The sequence below is a fragment of the Heterocephalus glaber genome, unplaced genomic scaffold, assembly GCF_053883595.1.
Source record: "Heterocephalus glaber isolate CG9 unplaced genomic scaffold, H.glaber_assembly_v1.0 deba00001790, whole genome shotgun sequence".
Lineage (NCBI taxonomy): Eukaryota > Metazoa > Chordata > Mammalia > Rodentia > Bathyergidae > Heterocephalus > Heterocephalus glaber.
This window is the reverse complement of record NW_028258473.1, coordinates 3530875-3539223: the sequence shown is the minus strand read 5'-3', so window position 1 is coordinate 3539223 and position 8349 is coordinate 3530875.

Sequence of the window (8349 nt, the reverse complement as noted above, 5' to 3'; positions counted from 1 at the left end):
TTACAAACTGTGTCGCTATGAACAAGGGTGAACATATATCGCTGTGGTATGATTCTTTTAATTCTTTTGGAAGATGCCCAGCAAAGGAGTAGCTGGGTCAAATGGGACCTCTAATCCTAGTTTTTTGAGGTATCTTCATACTGATTTCCACAGTGGTTGCACCAGGGGAAAAATATTTACCAGCTGTTCCTCAGACAAAGGTCTACTATCTAGAATATATAAAGAACTTAAAAAAATCAGACCTCTCAAATTTAAAAGCCCAATCCAAAAATGGGCATCTGAAATGAGCAGACATTTCCCATACAAAGAAATAGAAATAGCTAATAAACATATGGAAAAATGTTCAACATCACTAATCATTTGAGAGATGCAAATGCAAACAACACTGGGATTTCACCTCAGCCCAGAAAGAATGGCTGCTATCATGAAATCACCCAATAACAAATGCTGGCTGGACTGTGGGGAAAAAGGAGCCCTTCTCCACTGTTTGGAGTGGTGCAACCTGATGCTCTTTTTAAAAACATCTTTTGGCCTATTGAAAATCTTCTAGTCTTCAAATAGCTTTGGCATGCATTGACTTAGATTATTTGCACAGCTGTCTTGTAAAGCAGCTTCATTCTTCCCTTTCAGAAATGAAGAAACTAAGGCTCAGACCTATCATATGACTTTTTTGACTTCAAAAAGCTAAGAAACTATGCCCCATCAGTCTGACTCCAGCACCTATGTAACTCTTTTTTCTTTGTTTTCTTTCATTATTTGATAGAGCTTATGGAGGAGAGGAAAGTCATGTATAGTATCAGTTGACTTTCACAGATACTACCTGGAGCCTCAAATATGAATATTTATTACTCTATGTTAGTGACTGATACCTGAAAGCTTGATGCCATAAACCAATTACTTAAAGTAATGCTTTATTTATCCTGTAGTTGTAAAATTGTAGCTGCTTGGGCCAACAATATTAGCAATATCTGAGATCTCATTAAAAATGGAAATTCCCTGCCTCCATCTCAGACATACTGCATCATAATTTGGGGGAGTAAGACTTGTTTAACTGTAACAAACCCATAAGGGGATTGTGGTGATCTTAGAATAAATCTAATGAAACTAGGAGCTTCACCTAATTTCTCTAAAATGTACTTAATTGTCTCAATTTATTAATGTGGACCCAGCATAGGTGTCCTGTTATGCCACAGTTTGTCCACTTATAAAATGATGAGTAGCATAATTCATTATGTTCTTGGGTTTATAATGATAAAACTAAATTTGAATAAATTTGGAATAGTATGTAATTCAGAGGTACATTGACCAAGTGTGACTTCTATCTCTTAGCTTTTGTGTGTTCTCCTTAGTTTAGTTTCTTTACCTGCAAAAGGGAAGTATGCCGCCCTCTAACCAGGCTATTTTGAAGTTCAAATAAAATAATGAAGGTGAATTCTCTTAAATGATCATGGACTATTTGAAAATGAAATCAGATTCCATTATGAAGATATTTTTCCTTTCATTAATATTGATAGTTTAAACCCAAAGCCCAGAGAACAGGTGGCTCTACAATGACCAGGAATAGGTAGCATTGCTTCCCAGAAGATTGTTAGCTACACTACTCCCCAAAGCATAAATGCCCTGGTATATCCTATTCAGTGTATATCCACTGCCAGATCCTTGACATGTTTCCTGAATTGTTCAAATCCAAAGCACAACATTATGCCATTTTTATGATGTGTTCCCTCCTTGAACTATATCTTAATTGAAAGATATTCACCTGCTCTTAAAGCCTAGCCTGCCATGTATTAGTAGCAAGTGCTCTCATCTTGACCAAATCTAAACCAAAAGCAACCAATCTTTAAGATAGCCTGGTAGTACCTATGACTTTTCACAAAAATATAAGCTGGGCCAAACAAATTCTTTCTATTTTCCTCATATCTGAACTAGGATTTATGGAAAAATAAAAGCTAGTAATTAATCTTGGAACTGAAAGTCATCATGTTGAGTTGGAGCAGGAAATCTTATACTTATACTGTGTTCAAGCTGAAGTTATAAGAGACCCTGCTAAGGTAAAAGAAGCAGAGAATAACTGAATTACACTAATGATGGTCTACTTATGAACTCTAGTTGTTAAGGACTCTGTAGCTTTGTAGATTTGTTTTCTTTTTCTTTTTTTTCTGTCAGGCCTCCCATAGCCTTGCGACAAAGTCTGCTTTAATTGAAAGACCCTGCTTTTCAGTAAAAGTCACAGATCATCTATCAAGCTGTGCCTGCTGCGTGCCTCTTGCCCCACAGCGTACTATATGCTGGAGACTGCTCCAGGCACTTGGAATTAGGCACACTATGATTCAGAGTGGTCATGTGACTTGCTTGTTTTCCCATCCTGATTAACCCAACTCACGCCTGGCATAGCCAAAATCCTGGTGTTCACTAAGACTCATACCTTCACAAAGGGGCAGAGAAGTGTTGAGATTCTTTAATTACTTTTTATACGCCAGCAAGTTACCTGACTGAACCTATATCCCAAAGGAACATCACATATACAGCAGCAATATTTTAATTTTCATATTCTTACAGCAATATACCACTGTGATTTGCACCAGTTCCATGTGAAGGACTTATCCTACATTCAAGTATTATGAATTTTTTATCTCCTTGATCTTAAATGACTAGTTTACCCCCACAAATATGTCTCTAAATCTTAAATTATCCAATTTTCCATCTTAACATCATTTCTTTGCTAATCTTCCCTTCTCCCTTCCCCTGATAAAAAGAAAAGTGTCTTCATAAAGGATAAAATCCTGAGGTTTAAAGTGGAAAAATGCACATGGCAAATAATTAAAAGGAAAGTGCCAGCTTCCAAATAACCAAAAACAAAACAAAACAAATGCTTGGAATTCTTGAACTGCTGTCCTTTTTCACCTAAACCTCCTCCCTCAATAATTCTATGATCACTGATTGGAGAAGTCATAATATATTTTTATGACATTGGATGACCTAGGTATTTAAGTATTTTTCTTTTTGCTTATTCTACCCAAGGGAGACCAAGCAATTTCTGTTCTGAGATTAAACATTCAAGTTAGAAGCCTAAGATTTATCTAAATATTATCGATCCAGGCCAGGCTGATAATGGGGTTTAAGGTCAGAATCATAATCAATCAGAATGTATCTCATTATTTAATAAAAATCAATAATATGTGTACTCTTATGAGGAATGTTGATCAATTTTATCAATTTATAAGAGCCATGTCCATCTGACAAGAAGACAAGGCAATTGGGAGGATTTAAAACAAGTGATGCCTTTCTAAGTGGCTTCAGTAGAATCATCTCTCCTGCCCTTGATTAACCACTGCAGGGAGGATTTTGGAAAGATTGTCTCTAGTTGATTCCACTGCACCTTTTGTAGTCTTATTAAAGAATACCTATTCTAAGAAAAAAGAATGGGCAAGGTATGAGGAAAATCTTAATGCTGCTGTTAAAATATTAGTTGAGCTCTGTTGTTACACATTTATAAATTTCTAGATACATATGAACTACCAAAGGTGGACAAGAAGATATAAAAATTTTAAATAAGTCAATAATAGGTAGTAAAATTGAAGGACTAGTTGAAAAATCACCAACTAAGAAAATTCCAAGTCTGGATGAACTCACTGCCAAATTCTACAAGAAACTTAGAGAAGATCCAACACTACTACTCCTCAAACTCTTTAATGAAATCCAAAGAGAAGCAGTACTCCCCAAGTCATTTCTGGAAGCAAGCATTATCCGGTTTCCCAAACCAGAAAAGAGCCCAACCAAAAAATAAAATTATAGACCAATCGCTATAATAAGCATAGATGCAAAAACTCTCAATAAGATATGGTCAAACAGAATGAAGCAAATCAAAATGATCATACATCTTGACCAAGCAGGATTTGTTCCATTAATGCAGGGTTAGTTTAAATACACAAATCAATAAGTGTAATATACCACATAAACAGAAGGAAGAGCAAAAACCACATGATCATCTCAATAGACAGAAATAAAACATTTGAAAAAGTTCTGCATCCATTCATGATAAAAAACATTCAGGAAATAGGAATAGATCTTTATCTTAATCTGATAAAAGCCATCTATGGAAAACCAATGACCAATGTTACACTTAATGGAAAGAAGCTGAAAGCTTTCCCTCAAAATCAAAAATGAGACAAGGATGCTCACTATCACCACTTTTATTCAACATAGTTCTCAAAATGCTAGCTAAAGAAGTTAGACAAGAGAAAGAAATTAAAAAGATGTGGATAAGGAAGAAAGAAGTTAAATTATCATTATTTGCAGATGACATAATCTTCTACCTAGAAGACCCATTTTTGGGGTTCTACAACTAATAAATCCAGTAATGTAGAAGGCTATAAAATCAACATTTAAAAATCAATAGCTTTGGGCCAGGGATTTAGCTCAGTGGTTCCGCTGCACACTTTGCAAGCACAAGGACCCAAGCTCAATCCCCGGTTCCAGAAAAAAAAAAAATCAATAGCTTTCCTGTACAAAAATAACAAATACACTGAGAAGGAAATTAGAGAAGCAATACCTTTCACAATAGCATCAAGAAAAATGAAATACTTAGGAATTAACCTGACCAAGGAAGTAAAAGATCTGTACAATGAAAACTATAGTACTCTGAAAAAGGAGATCGAAAAGGATACCAGAAAATGGAAAGATAGCTCCCGTTCCTGGATAGGCACTACTAATATAGTTAAAATGCCCATACTTCCAAAATTGTTATATAGATATAATGCAACCCCAATCAAAATACCAATAACATTCCTTAAGTAACTGGAGAAAGCAATCTTAAAATTCATAGAAAACCAGAAGAAATCTAGAATAAACAAACTAATTCTGGGCTACATGGATAAGGCAGGAGGCATCACAGTCCTGATTCTCAAATTATGATACAGAGATATAGTGATAAAAAGAGCATGATATTAGCAAAGAAACAGACTTGTGAATCAATGGAACAGAAGAAAAGATACAGAAACAACCCCAGGCACACTCACTGTCTTTGACAAAGGGGTCAAATCCCATAGCTGGAGGAAAAATAGCCTCTTTAACAAATGATGCTGGAAAAACTGGCCTTCCACATGCTGAAAGTTGAACTTAGACCCATATCTTTCACCACACTCTAAACTAAAATCAAAATGGATCAAATATCTCAACATTAGAACAGAAGCATTTAATTTACTAGAAGACAAAATAGGCAAAACTCCTGAAGACATAGGTGTAGCCAAAGATGTTCTGAATAAAACCTAGGTTGCACAAGAACTAATGCCAAGAGTCAACAAATGGGGTCACATTAATTTAAAAAGCTTTTGCACAGCAAAAGAAACCACCAACCATGTGAAGAGAAAATCCACAAAGTGGAAAAAAATATTCGTCAACTACTTCTCAAAGGACTAACCTCAAGAATACCGAAAAAACTCTAAAAAAATTAGACCACCAAAATTTAAAGTTCCAATCAAAAATGGGTAGTTGAAATGAATAGACAATTGGCCAAATAATACATGAAAAATGTTCAACACTGACAATTCAAGAAAGGCAAATGAAAATAATATTAAGGAGGCAGGCATGTCTGTGCATGCCCTACCAAGGTCCTGAGTCCTGTGGAAGATGCCTAATCACCCCGCTGCAGACAGGCAGGTGTGGGCATGCCCTACCGAGGTCCTGAGTCACACAGAACATGCTGAATCAGCCCACTGCAGACAGGCAGGTCTGTGCACCCCTGACCGAGGTCCTGAGTGGCATGGAAGATGCCCAATCACCCCACTGCAGACAGGCAGCCACCTGGTCCCACACTACAAAGACACAGAGGCCACCAGACCACCAGACCAAGGTACTGAGTCAGGCTGCTCTGGGCCCAGAGGTAGGGGCTTCTGAGCCGCCATCCCACTGCTCCTGGTTCAGAGGAAGGGGTTTCCCAGTCACCATCTCTCCCGCTGCTCCCAGCCCAGAGGAAAGGGCTTTTGGGTCACCTTCTGTCCTGCTGCTCCTGGCCCAGAGGAAGGGGCTTCCAGGCCACCATCCCCCCCACCACTCCCAGCCCAGAGGGAGGGGCTTCTGAGACACCATACCACTGCTCCTGGTCCAGAGGAAGGGGTTTCCCAGTCACCATCCCTCCAGCTGCTCCCAGCCCACAGGAAAGGGCTTTTGGGTCACCATCCCTACTGCTGCTCCAGGTCCCTGTCCCACCTCACCCAGCTCAGAGGAGGTAATCCATGCAGGCGCTAACAGCACCCCGCCCCAGTCAAAATGAGAAAACATGTAAATAAGTATCAAAACCAGACTTCCAGATCACCTACAGCAACCCCAAAGGGAAATGAGATGGAACACTCTGATACTCAACCACCTGGACCCACTGAACTGGCAACAAAAGGGGATCTGGAAAAAATGAAATCAGAAATAATTTCTCAGATAACAGGAGAAATTGTGCCCCTAGTGCAAGACATGATTAATAAATCTAGAGAGGAGCTGAGGAACATGATGGAATCCCAATATAGGAAACAAATGGAATCCATAAAACAGATGCAAATAGATTTCCAGGACATGAAAAACTCCATTGAAAGTCTACACAGCTGAATGAGCCAATGTGAGAACAGAATTTCAGATATAGAAGATAAGATTGGAATTAGTGACCAGGAAAAGAAAAATTGCTTCAAAATTATAAGGGAACATGAGAAATCAATCCAGCAGTTGCAAGATGATGCAAAAAAGAATACCATAAGACTGATTGGGCTCAATGAAGAAACAGGAGAGAGTGCAGATGACATAAAAAAATCTCTTCACAGAAATAATGGCAGAAAACTTCCCAAGCAGGGGAAAAGAGGTTGACATACACATAAGTGAGGCATATAGGACTCCAAATAGCCTTGATCAAAAAAATCTACACATAGGCATATAATTGTTAAGATTCCAGAAACACAACAGAAGAACAAAGTTCTCCAAGCAGTGAGAGAAAAGAAACAAATCACATACAATGAAAGCCCATCAGAATCACAACAGACTTCTCAACACAAACCATCAAGGCAAGAAGAGCTTGGAGTGACATATTCCAAGCCCTAAAAGAAAACAGCCTCCAACCCAGATTGATGTACTCTGCAAAACTATCTTTCAAAATGGATGGAGAAATAAGATACTTTCATAACAAAGAGAACCTTAGGAACTTCATGAATACCAAACCAGCACTCCAAAGAATTTTACACAATATCCTAGGAACAGACATTGAGGATCACAAACCCAGGAAGCAAAGCAGAATGAACCCATCTGGCAGGACAAGAAATTAAATGTAAAGGGGGAGAACCCAACAAAAAGAAAAAGTCATAGCAATGACAAGTCAATACATTTCAGTTATAACCACCAACGTTAATGGTCTCAATTCACCAATCAAAAGAAATAGACTGGCAGAATGGGTCAAGAAGCAAAATCCAACAATATGCTGCATACAAGAAACACACTTCATTCAAAAGGAAACTCAGAGACTGAAAGTTAAAGGGTGGAAAACAATACTGCATGTGACAGGAACCCCCAAAAAAGCAGGAGTAGCTATCCTCTTGGCAGATCAAATAGATTTCAAACCAACACTGATTAAGAGAGACAAAGAAGGACACTACATCCTTGTAAAGGGAAGAATCCAAGAGGAAGAGATGACAATCATAAATATCTATGCACCGAACACTAGTGCACCCAACTATATAAAACAAATACTAACAGACATGAAAAGTCATATATGCACTAATACAATTGTAGTGGGGGCCTCAACACCCCACTGTCACAAATAGATAGATCAAATAGACTAAAAATAAGTAATGAAATACTAGAACTCAATCGAACTCTTGAACAAATGAATTTAACAGATGTTTACAGAGTCTTCCACCCCACAAAGTCAGAATACACATTCTTCTCAGCTGCATATGGGTCATTCTCCAAAATAGACCACATACTCACACATAGAACTTGTTTAAGTAAGTGCAAAGGAATTGAAGCTATCCCCGGTATATTATCAGACCATAGTGGGATGAAATTGGAGATCCACAGCAAAAGAAACTCAAAAAATTTCATAGACACGTGGAAATTGAAGAACACACTTCTGAATAACCAGTGGATCACAGAGAAAATTAATGAAGAAATCAGACAATTCCTTCAATTAAGTGACAATGACAATACAACATATCGGAATCTATGGGACACAATGAAAGCAGTCTTACAAGGGAAATTCAGAGCAGTGAATACGCATATTAGGAAAACAGAATGAGCACAATTAAACACCCTGATGCTGATCCTCAAGCTTCTAGAGAAAGAAGAGCAGGACAACCCCAAAGCTCATACAAGGGAGGA